General features: G+C 44.4%; 1 protein-coding gene across 2 annotated transcripts in view; it reads right to left on the bottom strand.

Annotated features, from left to right (window-relative positions):
• Positions 1-13,545, bottom strand: part of PDE4D (phosphodiesterase 4D) — a 1,198,511-nt gene that overhangs the window by 704,437 nt on the left and 480,529 nt on the right. The gene's annotated exons all lie outside the window — the stretch shown is intronic.

Here is a 13,545-nt window from a genome sequence, read left to right as displayed (position 1 = left end):
TTTATTTCATGTGGAAATTATTCATGATTTATTTAGATTTTAACAATTTCAAAAACGTACTGCCTCTCATCTCAAGAAGACACAAGGATAGATGTAGTCGCTGAACCTTCTTATTGCATCCAAAATAAGGCAGGAGAACAGGAGGCTAAAATAATTCAAGTATATGGTGTGAGCCTGATGCAGGAGAGGTATCCTACAGGAAAAAAAGGCACTATCGGACACACAGAAAAGGGCCCTGTCCAAGAACAATAGTCCAATAGCTTCTCAAAATTCACTATCGATTACACCTTGTTTTGAGGTAGAAATGAACCCCTTTACCTTTTGCGCCCCTGTTCGGCTTCATAGGTTGTACCGATGATATGTCCACCATCAGAGAAGCTGAATGAGGTAATGGAACTAAACAAAACTAGGACAGCTGGGTTTTTAGTAAATGTTTACTTGCCAACTAGAAGCCTCCTAGATAAATGGGAGACCTCCTGGACTTGCAGAACAGTTGTCAAATATACCAGGCAGTAACTAATCTCCTGACACCTCCAAGAAGGCCGGAGTCACACTTGCGAGAGACTCGTCCAAGTTTCGCAACACGGCAGCACACTCTCCGAACATGAGCGGGTCGGCTGCATGTATTTCTATGCAGCTGAGACGCTCTTGTCCAGAGAGTGTGCGGCTGTGTGGGGTGATGCTGGTGCGATTTCATGCCGGTCTCTCGTAAGTGTGACTCCGGCCTAAAGCATGTTTCAGGAGGTTTTAGTGACATGACATTAAAGGCTCCCATACACATGAGACGGCTGTAGGCAGAATGATGCTTTGGCTGATTACTCATCTGACAACCATCCCTGCCAACACTCCCATGCAATAGAGAGCTCCTGTGTAGACCATGAGATAGCCATCAGCTGACTTGTTGGTCGATGGCCTATCTCTGGGAGAACAACATGATCGGCGGTCTGAAATGGAACATGCCCCATCGACATATCCACCACCAGTCAGTTAACGCACCTATACACAAAACATTGGCTGAACAATTCAATATCAACGGATACAGCAGACATTAGTCTAATGTGTATGGGCACCTTAAGAGCATCAAAAACATAAAGGCTGAAAAAGGGAAAAATTTTCAGTTCACCAGATTCAAGAACTTGACAATTGGGGTGCGGTGCATGGAGAACTCTGAACCGGCCATCAGGTAAGTAGAATGCAAAAGAGAGAAGTCCAGCATCCGCAAAGTGTGGTTTAAAACTTCACTTTTATTTCCATAGTAAAAAATTGAACAAACATGTTATGTGTAGACCTTAAGGCCCTGTCACACACAGAGATAAATCTGCGGCAGATCTGTGGTTGCAGTGAAATTGTGGACAATCAGTGCCAGGTTTGTGGCTGTGTACAAATGGAACAATATGGCCATGATTTCACTGCAACCACAGATCTGCCAAAGATTTATCTCTGTGTGTGACGGGGCCTTTAGTCTACACGTTTCGAGCAAGGCTTCTACTCTTAGTCATGACAAGTACTACACATTCACTTGAGAGTGCCGTATGTTCACACTGTCTTTTTCCGCCTCTTTTTGAGCGGGTTCACTCAAATAAAATGGAAAAAAAGCAAAATGATTAAAGGAATGGTCCTATTAATTTTCAACAGCCTTCTAAACGTCTTTTATACATATCAAATTTTCATAGGCTCCAAGTACTTAAAAGAAATAACATGTACATTGATATGGCATTTTCCGCTAGGAAGACGCTCAATACTTGTCAAAAGAAGTCAATGCGAAGGCTAAAAAGATTCCTGGAATACCCCAGTCAGCTTTTTTGCTTCAAAAAAGGCCAGCGTTTTCTTCATCATTTAATGGATTTTACAAAAAATAGTCCAACAAAAAGGTGCCATAAAATAGCTAAAAAAAAAGTTGTTTGGAAAAAAAAAACATCAAAAAGTGCTGAGGAATTGACCAAAGAAGCTAACAAAGATACTTCAGGGATACAAAACTGCAGGTAAAAACAGTGAAGATGCAGTGTGAACAGTCTTAGGTGACATGGAAGAGGCGTTGGCATTACAAGGAAGAGGCCTACAAAAGGAAGAGGCCTAAAAAGGAAGAAGCCTAGAAAACGAAGAGGCCTACAGAAGGAAGAGGACTACAAAAGGAAGAGGCCTACAAAAGGAAGAGGCCTACAAAAGGAAGAGGCCTACAAAAGGAAGAGGCCTACAAAAGGAAGAAGCCTACAAAAGGAAGAGGCCTCTAAAAAGAAAGAGGCCTACAAAGGAAGAGGCCTAAAAAGGAAGAGGCCTAAAAAGAAAGAGGCCTACAAAGGAAGAGGCCTAAAAAGAAAGAGGCCTACAAAGGAAGAGGCCTACAAAAGGAAGAGGCCTACAAAAGGAAGAGACCTACAAAAGGAAGAGGCCTACAAAAAAGGAAGAGGCCTACAAAGGAGGCGACGTTACAGGGAAAGATCTATAACCGTATGCTTTGCCTAAGGCCTGTTTCACACGTCAGTGAAAGACAGAGACGTTTTTCACTGACGTGTTAAAAACACACGTATGTCCCTCTGTGTGCCATGATTCATGGCACACGTGGGTTGTCCATGTGCAATCTGTGATCAGTGATTGCACAAGGAAATAAACTCACCTGTCCCCGCTCTTCAGCTCTGCTGTGTTTCTGCCCCCGCTGCAGCTACTTCCTGGTCGGCTGTGGCTGTGTGGCGCCCCTGACCTGGTCAGGCACCACTGAGTACTGCACCCATGCTGGGGACAGTACAATACAGGTAATCCAGAAGGCTGACTGGGGTGTGGAACACAGGCGCATAGTGATCAGGTCTCACACATGTACCCATGAGAGGACCCCTGGGGATCCCAGGAGGGGGCAAGCCTTCACCTTCACTGGAATAGTGGAGGGGGTAGAGCCTCCATCTCCTCTCAAGGGGTGTGGTGGAGAGTCTGGTTGCTAGGTGGCGTAGGCAAGAACAGGAGAGGAGGGGCAGTGAGTCAGTTAGAGCAGAACTCCATAGGGCTCAGTGAGGAGCAGACCTGTGGGGCTGTTGCTGTCTAACAGCGCCCGCGCAGTGGCTACAGACGGGGGAGAACGGTCAACTAGGAGTGCTGCCTGAAAGCCAGCTTCAGCTAGAGAGTGCAACGGAGTGGGAAGTAAGGAGACTGCTAGAGAGCACCAGGCCCAACCGGGCGGCAGATCCCGAAGCGAAGATAGATCCAGCTTTCTTCTGCTAAACCTGCCGGTGTGGGGCTCTCAAAGCCCACACCACATCACCACAAAAGCCGCAGCCACGTAACCGCAGTTAGGGCCCATAGGTCATAGGAGGCAAGAGGCTGGAGTGGCCTGGTCCGGGGAACAAGCACACGGCAAACAACAAGGGGAGAGAGGCTGCAGCATCTTCCCTGGGTGACCCCCATAGGGACTCAAAGTCGGGGTCACCCCAAACCACCAAGGGCTAAGGAAGGCGAGTCAGTAGTCACCCTCATAAAGTCAGCCTGAAGGATACCTGGTTCCCACCTGGTTCATCTCAGCTACGCCCGGGTTACTCACCCTGCCACCTGAAGTGAGTAAAAACCCTGAAAGACATCCTGCCTGTGTGGTCATTCTGCGACTTGTGGTACTACAAACCTACACAGGGCCCTGGGGCTTGCCTCACTCTCAGGAGGCTACTACATCTAACTGCACACACCATCAGCCCCAGGCGACCCTCAACCTGCAGTGGCGGTCCCTACTGGCCGCAATACTGAGAGTGGCGTCACGATCAAAACAGAAGATTTCCTACCAGTGACGGAGATCCAGCAACGTGGAGTCCCTGAAGGTAACGCACCGACACCGACACAGGACCGGCGGGGCTTCACAGCTGCATACATGAATACGCATGAGAATAAGCAGACCGCTCTGAAGCAGCAGGGGCTGGAGACCAGAAGTGCTGGAGAAGGAGAGTTAGAAATGCCTTTTATTTTCAATGTCCGTGTTTTTCTGGCACGTGTTTCACGTACTACACCATAGTGTGGTCCGTGAGTCATCAGTGATGCCAGAAAAAAATGGTCATGTCTCCATGTGGCAATCACAGACAAGCGAGTACACCGCACTGAGACACGGTCAGTGAAAAATCACTGAGGTGTGTGCAGACCCATTGATTATAATGGGTCTGCGTATGTCCGTGATGCTGGTACGTATAAAAACTAGCAAATACGTAGCAGAATCACTGACGTGTGAAAGAGGCCTAAAGGACTTAATTCAAACCTGTATTTTTGGATGGAGAAGCAGGTAGGTTGTCAGTGGGACCTGCCTCTCCCTCCCGTATTGTTTCTGCAAATTCCCTCATTGAGGAGAAGAAACGTGGTAATAATCTACTATAGAGAGTCTATAAAGTGACACTCCGAATCACAATAAAAATTCCCACTGATTGCATAATATAAAGGTTTGGTCGTATGAGACATTTCTCAGATCCTCAGCCGGTCCTACTCAAGAGAAGGCAGAAGTATCTAAGAACATCAAAGAGCCTGAGCCCACAATCAAGCTCTAAGATGGACCAGCCGAGAACAGCAGGTCATGTCTCAGACCACTACATCGCACTGTGCGCAGAGTACTCCGAGAGGCTGACAGCCAATTTACAGAAGTATTTGCATCCGGATTTTAATCTAATCGACTGTTCTTGAACTATCTGTCCCAGAGGATGGTAATGACATTAGCTTATTTTAACCCGGAACAATCACAGTAGGAAATATTTTGCACAATTTGCTCTCAAACTTGTCATTTGTGAATATCGCCACATTTATAATGTGGATTAGACACTTTCTGCACCTGGTCAAACAAATAGGTGCAGCTTTGCTGGAAAGAGGGTGCAGAAAAATGGAAAATTTGTGGCACAAATTAAGCCTACTAATAATCGTATAATCATACACTAGACAGTCTAAAGACACAATAATTTTACAACATGAGCTAAAACATGTATTAAAAGTTAGACTGTATTGATAAATGTGCCCCGAAGTCTACTATAGGAGTTCAGTATTAGAAAATAGGGTGTGCTTTCTTTTTCCCCAGAAAGAGCGCCATCGTTATCCGTTATACATGTCTGGTATTACAGCTCAGCGTATATGCCTCAAATAACGATGAGCTGCAATACTAAACACAGCCAAAGGACAAAAGTGGCACTGTGTCTGGGAAAAAAGAAGCAAATTAATTTGCTTCCAACCCTAAACCCCATTGATTACATGGAATCATTCAGCAGGTTTTTGCTATGTAATCTGAGGGTAGCACTGATTCAGTGATGTGTCCCTTATTAGGCTGTGTGCTTTTATTTCCATAGAAGCAGCGGATTATCAGTGCCAGACTAGCTGCTCTTGTGCCTCTTGGTCCAACCACACCCCCAGCACTGATTAGCAGCTTCCTGTCAATATACAATGTACATATGAGTATGAGAAAACTGCTTACTGGTGGTGTGAATGATGCCAGCTTTCTGAGCTGTTACATGCTACTTCTACAGCAGAGAAAACTCTGCTTGTATCACAACTACTCCACCCAGTAAACTAAGTGACACTGCTGAATTCAAGGTCTCTTTCCATAGATTATGCTGCTCTCAGATGTGCTAGCAAAAATCTGCTGACAGATTTAAACAATATTTTCTTGAAGGGTCAGATTCTCATCAGATAGAATAAACGCATCCTTTCTACATTCACATCAAGCACTGGTTCCCAGCGGAGCTTACAATCTAATTTCATAACATACAATTGTGTACATCCCAGGACCAATTTCTTGAAGCTCAGATGTCAGGAAACTGGAGCACCCAGAGGAATCACGTGTAAACATCAAGAGAACGAAGCCGGAAAAATTCACCTTGCCGAACTTGAATCTGTGACCCGTTGTTGCAAAATAGGTAAGAGGTAAGCCCCCATTGTGACCAAAACATAAAACTCTGCTGAACTCCTTTGTTGGTTTAGTGCCCGTCTCCTTTACAGCAGGAGGAGCTGCTCCTGTCCGTTCTAAAATATGGGAAGAGTGTTGACAACCAGGCAGCTATTTTTGTAATAAACCGATCAGCAAGTTCATTGATGAGGGCTGGAAGGTTCTATGTAAGGACCATTACCTTTATGTCTATATATCTTATCAGAGAGCTGGATAACATATCTACCAAGCCATTAGATAAAAGATATAAAATATTTAAATATAAGTGTACAAATGATACTCATCACTGGAAGTATTGCCGCTCTCAAGCTCACAAATGAGCCCCGGAGGGAGTGAATATTTATGAGCACTCTATCGAAAAAAAGGTTATGATGATAATGGTAAAACCATTAGGACTATACGATGAAATGGCTTGATATTACACACACAGCCCCCTTTCATATTAGCCGATTAACACAGGTCTGGTTTGTGAAACCCGTAGTATTACATGACACCCCTAATATTACATGACGTCCCTAATATTACATGGCATCCCCAGTATTACATGACACCCCTATTACATGAAGCCCCTAATATTACATGACTCCCCTAGAATTACATGACACCGCTAGTATTACATAATGCCCCTAATATTACATGAGGTCCTTAGTATTACATAACACCCCTATTACATGACGCCCCTAATATTACATGATGTCTCCAGTATTACATGACATCCCTAGTATTACATGATGCCCCTAATATTACATGAGACCACTAGTATTACATAACACCCCTAATTCTACATGATGCCCCTATTACATGATGCCCCTAATATTACATGACGCCCCTAATATTACTTGGCGCCCCTAATATTACATGACCGTAATCGAGGATATTGGCTGTGCATATAATAAATGGGCATCTTAAAGAGTGAATAAACTTTTATTTATTTTAATTATGTCCAGCGTGGAAAATAAAAAAAAGTCTTTAATTCACTTCATTATCCGATTTGGCTTCTTTCCTAGTAAAAAATAGCCATTAAGTGTCCTCCAGCCCCTGTTCTTCCTCGGTCTAATAACCTGCCTTTTTTGGGATTTGATTCATCATCTGTACCCTGCTTACATGTCTTCGGAGTACAAATTGACCCTGAGTTGACATGTCCTTTAATCATCCGTTGCACCGGATCCTACAGAGATCCGTTGGCAAAAGGATTTCTCTTGGATCTGTTTTTTTAACATTGGAGTCCAAGGAGAAAAGGATCCGCTAATGGATTGCTATTTATCTGCCATTTGAAATGGATCATGTAAGAAAAAAAATGAATCCATTAGAAATGGAAGAAAAATGGATTGCTAAATAGCAATTAATTAACAGATCCATTCTCCATAGACTTCTATGATAAAAAAAACGGATCCGGCAGACATCTGTTATTACACAATGGACAAAAGTTGTGTTTGCAGAACTTTTTTTCCCAAAGGATCTCGGCAGGATCCATGTTAATTAGTTATGGGTGGACCTGGACTGTAAAAATCTAGATCCATGCGGTTTCAAAAGTATCCAGGTGCCAGACCTGGACTTCTCAGGGAACTCTGCCTAATGATCCAGATCTGGCAACTCGGGAAATAAAAATAAAAATAAAGTAAGCGGGCTATACTTATCGAGTCTCCGGCTTGGATGAAACTGCTTACGAGGCTGCTCACTCTTCTTCGCTTATTAGCCTCATACATATTCACTGCTTCCCCTGCCCACCGGCAGTCCTGGCGTCCGTTGTGGATTGCAAGCAGATGCGTCCTCAGCCTGTGTGACAGCGTCTGACTGCTTGCAATCACATTAAGGAATAACGTTTGGAACTCCATTCTATGTCTGAACTGGGTGCAAAAAACCTAAAAAACATCACTATGGGGAGATAAGGTATGCACACCAGTAACTATGGAAGGGGAATACATGGAATAGCAGAAACTGCTGTGTGAATACTGACATGAAAAATTCAATAGCTATTTGTAAGAATGAAATGTGAAAAATGGAACCTGCATTACTGCCATGAATATATGAATAAAGAGAAATTTAGCTACTGAATTGATCAATGCAGAAGAGCCCCAACACTACGCCAAAGTATTTCTCTACGTTGGGGTCCCTAGCTTGTGTGTGTCCTCTCATGCAGTTAAAAAACTTACCGTGTATGGGACGCTGAGACCCAGGCTATATATGCGTATAATGTGGATTGGCAATAGGTGTGTATGGGGAGGGTTCACAAACGAAAAAACTACTAACATTAAGGAATAACGTTTGGAACTCCATTCTATGTCTGAACTGGGTGCAAAAAACCTAAAAACCTGTTTTTTAGGTTTTTTGCACCCAGTTCAGACATAGAATGGAGTTCCAAACGTTATTCCTTAATGTTAGTAGTTTTTTCGTTTGTGAACCCTCCCCATACACACCTATTGCCAATCCACATTATACGCATATATAGCCTGGGTCTCAGCGTCCCATACACGGTAAGTTTTTTAACTGCATGAGAGGACACACACAAGCTAGGGACCCCAACGTAGAGAAATACTTTGGCGTAGTGTTGGGGCTCTTCTGCATTGATCAATTCAGTAGCTAAATTTCTCTTTATTCATATATTCATGGCAGTAATGCAGGTTCCATTTTTCACATTTCATTCTTACAAATAGCTATTGAATTTTTCATGTCAGTATTCACACAGCAGTTTCTGCTATTCCATGTATTCCCCTTCCATAGTCACTGGTGTGCATACCTTATCTCCCCATAGTGATGTTATTTAGGTTTTTTGCACCCAGTTCAGACATAGAATGGAGTTCCAAACGTTATTCCTTAATGTTAGTAGTTTTTTCGTTTGTGAACCCTCCCCATACACACCTATTGCCAATCCACATTATACGCATATATAGCCTGGGTCTCAGCGTCCCATACACGGTAAGTTTTTTAACTGCATGAGAGGACACACACAAGCTAGGGACCCCAACGTAGAGAAATACTTTGGCGTAGTGTTGGGGCTCTTCTGCATTGATCAATTCAGTAGCTAAATTTCTCTTTATTCATATATTCATGGCAGTAATGCAGGTTCCATTTTTCACATTTCATTCTTACAAATAGCTATTGAATTTTTCATGTCAGTATTCACACAGCAGTTTCTGCTATTCCATGTATTCCCCTTCCATAGTCACTGGTGTGCATACCTTATCTCCCCATAGTGATGTTTTTTAGGTTTTTTGCACCCAGTTCAGACATAGAATGGAGTTCCAAACGTTATTCCTTAATGTTAGTAGTTTTTTCGTTTGTGAACCCTCCCCATACACACCTATTGCCAATCCACATTATACGCATATATAGCCTGGGTCTCAGCGTCCCATACACGGTAAGTTTTTTAACTGCATGAGAGGACACACACAAGCTAGGGACCCCAACGTAGAGAAATACTTTGGCGTAGTGTTGGGGCTCTTCTGCATTGATCAATTCAGTAGCTAAATTTCTCTTTATTCATATATTCATGGCAGTAATGCAGGTTCCATTTTTCACATTTCATTCTTACAAATAGCTATTGAATTTTTCATGTCAGTATTCACACAGCAGTTTCTGCTATTCCATGTATTCCCCTTCCATAGTCACTGGTGTGCATACCTTATCTCCCCATAGTGCCTGCAATCACAGACCCTGTCTGTGGGTCACTATCGTGGTATATAAATAAACAAATAAACTGCCGTAGGGCTCCCCCATATTATGATACCCAGCAAAGATAAATCATATGGCTACAGGCTGCAGACCCCAGCCATGCGCTTATCTTGGCTGTGTATGAAAATCAGAGGAACCACATGCACCTTTTTTTTAATTATTTAAATAAAGAATTTAAAAAACCTGCATGCAGCCCCCAATTTTGAAAAACAGCCATGATATAGCCCGGCAGCTGGTGGCTGGTCTTCTCAGGCTGGGGAGACCCATCCTTACTGGTCCCCCAGGATTGTTGGTGAAGGGGCCTCCATTTTTATTTTCTGGAGAGTAAATGGCAGAGCACGACAGACATCGCAGATACAGCACTTAGGCATGCGTTTGGTCACTGATCGCAATCTCTTATCACCAATATAATGTGCCATCATCAGCTGTGAACTGGACTGTCCAGTTCACAGCTGTAGGGGGAGCCCGGCGCCATTTTATTGTAGGCCTTTGCTATGCGCTAGCTTACAAGCTCTTTCCCTCACCTATAATTGATGTGATATGATGGGATCATTCAACACTTACACAGCTTGGGCATTATCATTGAAGTGGTAATTTTATCCAATGGCATGACTGCTGAATGAAGTCCCTGCCGCAGCCCTGATGCCCAGACCTGGTTATAACTGTGATCTGAGTGGAGATGTAATGTCATTGTAGCTGCAGCGCTTAGATCACAGTAATAACTGGCGAGTGCTCTTCCAGTGGTGAATACATGTCACCGGATGAAAAAAAATGAGTCAATAGGTGAAACAGTCGTTGTGGAATACAGGCTATAGAAAGAAAATGGTGCAATTTTCATGTAAATCCAATCCCAAAAATTACAAAAAAGATCAAAATACCTTCATTTAGCTTAAAAAAAAAACAAACGTCTTGGTCTTCACCTTATCCATGTCTAGAATTTTCCTCTACAATTGCTTATTTGGGTGAAAACCCTGACACCATATAGAGGCAATTGTATTGTGCCTACAGGCTCAGCTGCTTAAGCCCAAACCGTATGATTTTATATACCGTATAAGCAATAAAGTGGTTATTTTATCTACAAAACATCATTTTTATGTAGTAATTGTCTGAATTCCCAGCTTATCAGCTGTGACTATTTTTCCTACAGCAGTTTTTGTATGGATGTCCATGTAATTCATGGAGAAGTTGGATCCACCCTAGTGGTAGGCAGCTGATACTTGGTGCCTCTCCATTCTGGCTCATAGGGATCCTGTGAGTAACACAAACCTTGAAATGCAAAAGTATTTTAAATGGTTTGTAATTAGGGTCACATGTAACAGATTTGTGGCAGAAATTTCTATTATCATACATGTGAATAAGGATGTTTCTGCAACATGTGGATTGGTTCTTGCAAACCTAAATCAGATGAACAGGACCAATCTACCTAGTGTGAACCAAAAAAATAAAGATACTCCCACAGTATATACTCACTACTTCTCCCATTGAGTTGATGACAAGTACATTTAGGATAATGAAAACTCTACAGACAGCCTCTCAAAGTATGAAATGGCTGATAAGAAACGTTTGATAAGAGACACACATTGTTCCTCGCAGAGTAGCTCGGTAATGTCAGATATCGTTGTTAAGGTTGGAAACATTACATATTCAGGATATATTTCTTATTTCTGCACATTACAAGAAGCCCTCTCACTTGTTATGTTTGGCAGCTCTTTAGGAGACATGAAAATGCATATGATTTAGACAAGTTTGATAGAAAGTCATAGCAGTGGCTGTGGAAATAACAAATACTTTTGTTTCTTGCAGTGGCAGAGATGTCCAAACGGTACATGAAGAACCATTCATCTAGATGTTTTCATATGAGGTTTGCATAATGTAGCGACCATGCACGCGCGCACTCTCATGCCTCAACGGGGGCACGGTTCTCCTCCCTGTTCCTGCACTGGGGTCTGCTGCAGACTCCTCCTGCTTCCAGGCCACATGCAGGTCTTCTGGGAGTGCACGAAGGGTGTGTGTGTGCGGCCATGACCCAGGTCTTAAAGGGCTGGTGTCCTATTACCCGGAAGAGTCTCTTGAGGTTAACAATCACCCAGTATTTAAGGCACTCTTCCCTTAGGGGACGTACCTGAGCAATGTTGCCTATCCGTAGTGTGTTGCTAGTTCTCACGTCACGTACCCGTTACTGTGTCTAATCATGAGTCTCCTGTCCTAGTACCAGTTACCTGTACTCGCTATCTGTTTCTTCCTAGAGCCTGCAGTTACTACCTCCGTGCTGCCATGTCCGAGCCACCACCTCCATACTGCCACATCCAGGGTACCACACCCTGTTGCCAAGTCTGTGATACCTCATCCGTGCCTTTACATCTGTGCACATCCGTACTGGACTTAGGCGGGCTTTGCACACTAAGACATCGCAGGTGCGATGTCGGTGGGGTCAAATTGAAAATGACGCACTTCCGGCATCGCATGCGACATCGTAGTGTGTAAAGGTTCGATGATACGATTAACAAGCGCAAAAGCGTCGTAATCGTATCATCGGTGCTGCGTCGGCGTAATCCATAATTACGCTGACGCAATGGTCCGATGTTGTTCCTCGCTACTGCGGCAGCACACATCGCTGTGTGTGAAGCCGCAGGAGCGAGGAACATCTCCTACCGGTGTCACTGCGGCTTCCGTAGGATATGCGGAAGGAAGGAGGTGGGCGGGATGTTTACATCCCGCTCATCTCCGCCCTTCCGCTCCTATTGGCCGCCTGCCGTGTGACGTCGCTGTGACGCCGCACGACCCGCCCCCTTAATAAGGAGGCGGGTCGCCGGCCAGAGCGACGTCCCAGGGCAGGTGAGTCCATGTGAAGCTGCCGTAGCGATAATGTTCGCTACGGCAGCTATCACAAGGATATCGCAGCTGCGACGGGGGCGGGGACTATCGCGCTCGGCATCGCAGCATCGGCTTGCGATGTCGCAGCGTGCAAAGTACCCCTTAGAGTCTCTCCTGTCCATATGAGCCGATACCACTGGTCTTGCCAGTCATGTATTTAGGCCCCCTGGGGCTGCGCCAGATAGTTAGATCCTCCAGGGGACTTCGGTACGGCCCAGTGGATCCACTCCTGGAAACTCGCCGCTCCTCGGCGACCATAATACAAACTACACCGACTGTCATGGTGGCGGCGGACTCTGTTCAAATTGCAGATTCTGGTACTCCGCCTGATGGTTTCTCTGGTGTCTGGGATCAACACGGGCAGACTCGGGCATTGACCTTTTGTATGCTGTATCAGAGGCAGGAGAGCAAGAGTTAATCACTGCTAGTCTGTTTGTTAGGTTCCTTTGATCACATGTGGTGGGGAGGCCAATCACATCTGCTCCCTTCTATTTAAGCTGGATGACATCTTCTACCCAAGCCAGCTATAGTTCCTATGTTGGTCTGTGAGGTGTAGTGTCCCAGATTCTTTGGTGAAAATTGGGCTGTTTGCTTGTTGCGGTTGTGGAAGTTTACCCATGTTGTTTTGTAGCTTCCTTCCAGCTCTTGCGTTTCCTCCTGAATTTCTTATTGTCTTTACCTATGTGTGTGCGCACTGTGTGAAAGAGTTTTGGTTTTCCCTTGTCTGTCTATAGCTACGATTTTCATTACACTCCTCTCCCATCCCTCCCAGAGTTGTATGCAATTGTGGTGTGTTGTGGAGATACCCTTGTCGTTGTTATTTCCTTCCTTTTCTTTACTCCCCCCGTGCACATATTGTCTTTACCTCCGTGAGTGACAGCTGTGAGTGTTTTAGATCTTCCCTGTCTATTTGTGTGGGGATTTATCACTCCAGTCTCAGCCCCCTCTTGGGGTGAAGGTGAGAGGGTGTATGATCAGGAGTTAGGGTTATGCTTGCGGTCCAGACCTCGTTACCATCAGGCATACCTCTGGAATAAGGGACAGTTAGGGACTCCCCTAGCCTGAGGGTCAGCTTAGGAGTCCCGATTCCCAGTCACTCCATTACTACCATGACA

Source organism: Anomaloglossus baeobatrachus, chromosome 1 (genome assembly GCF_048569485.1).
Source record: "Anomaloglossus baeobatrachus isolate aAnoBae1 chromosome 1, aAnoBae1.hap1, whole genome shotgun sequence".
Classification (NCBI taxonomy): Eukaryota; Metazoa; Chordata; class Amphibia; order Anura; family Aromobatidae; genus Anomaloglossus; species Anomaloglossus baeobatrachus.
This window is presented reverse-complemented; position numbering and strand designations above follow the sequence as displayed.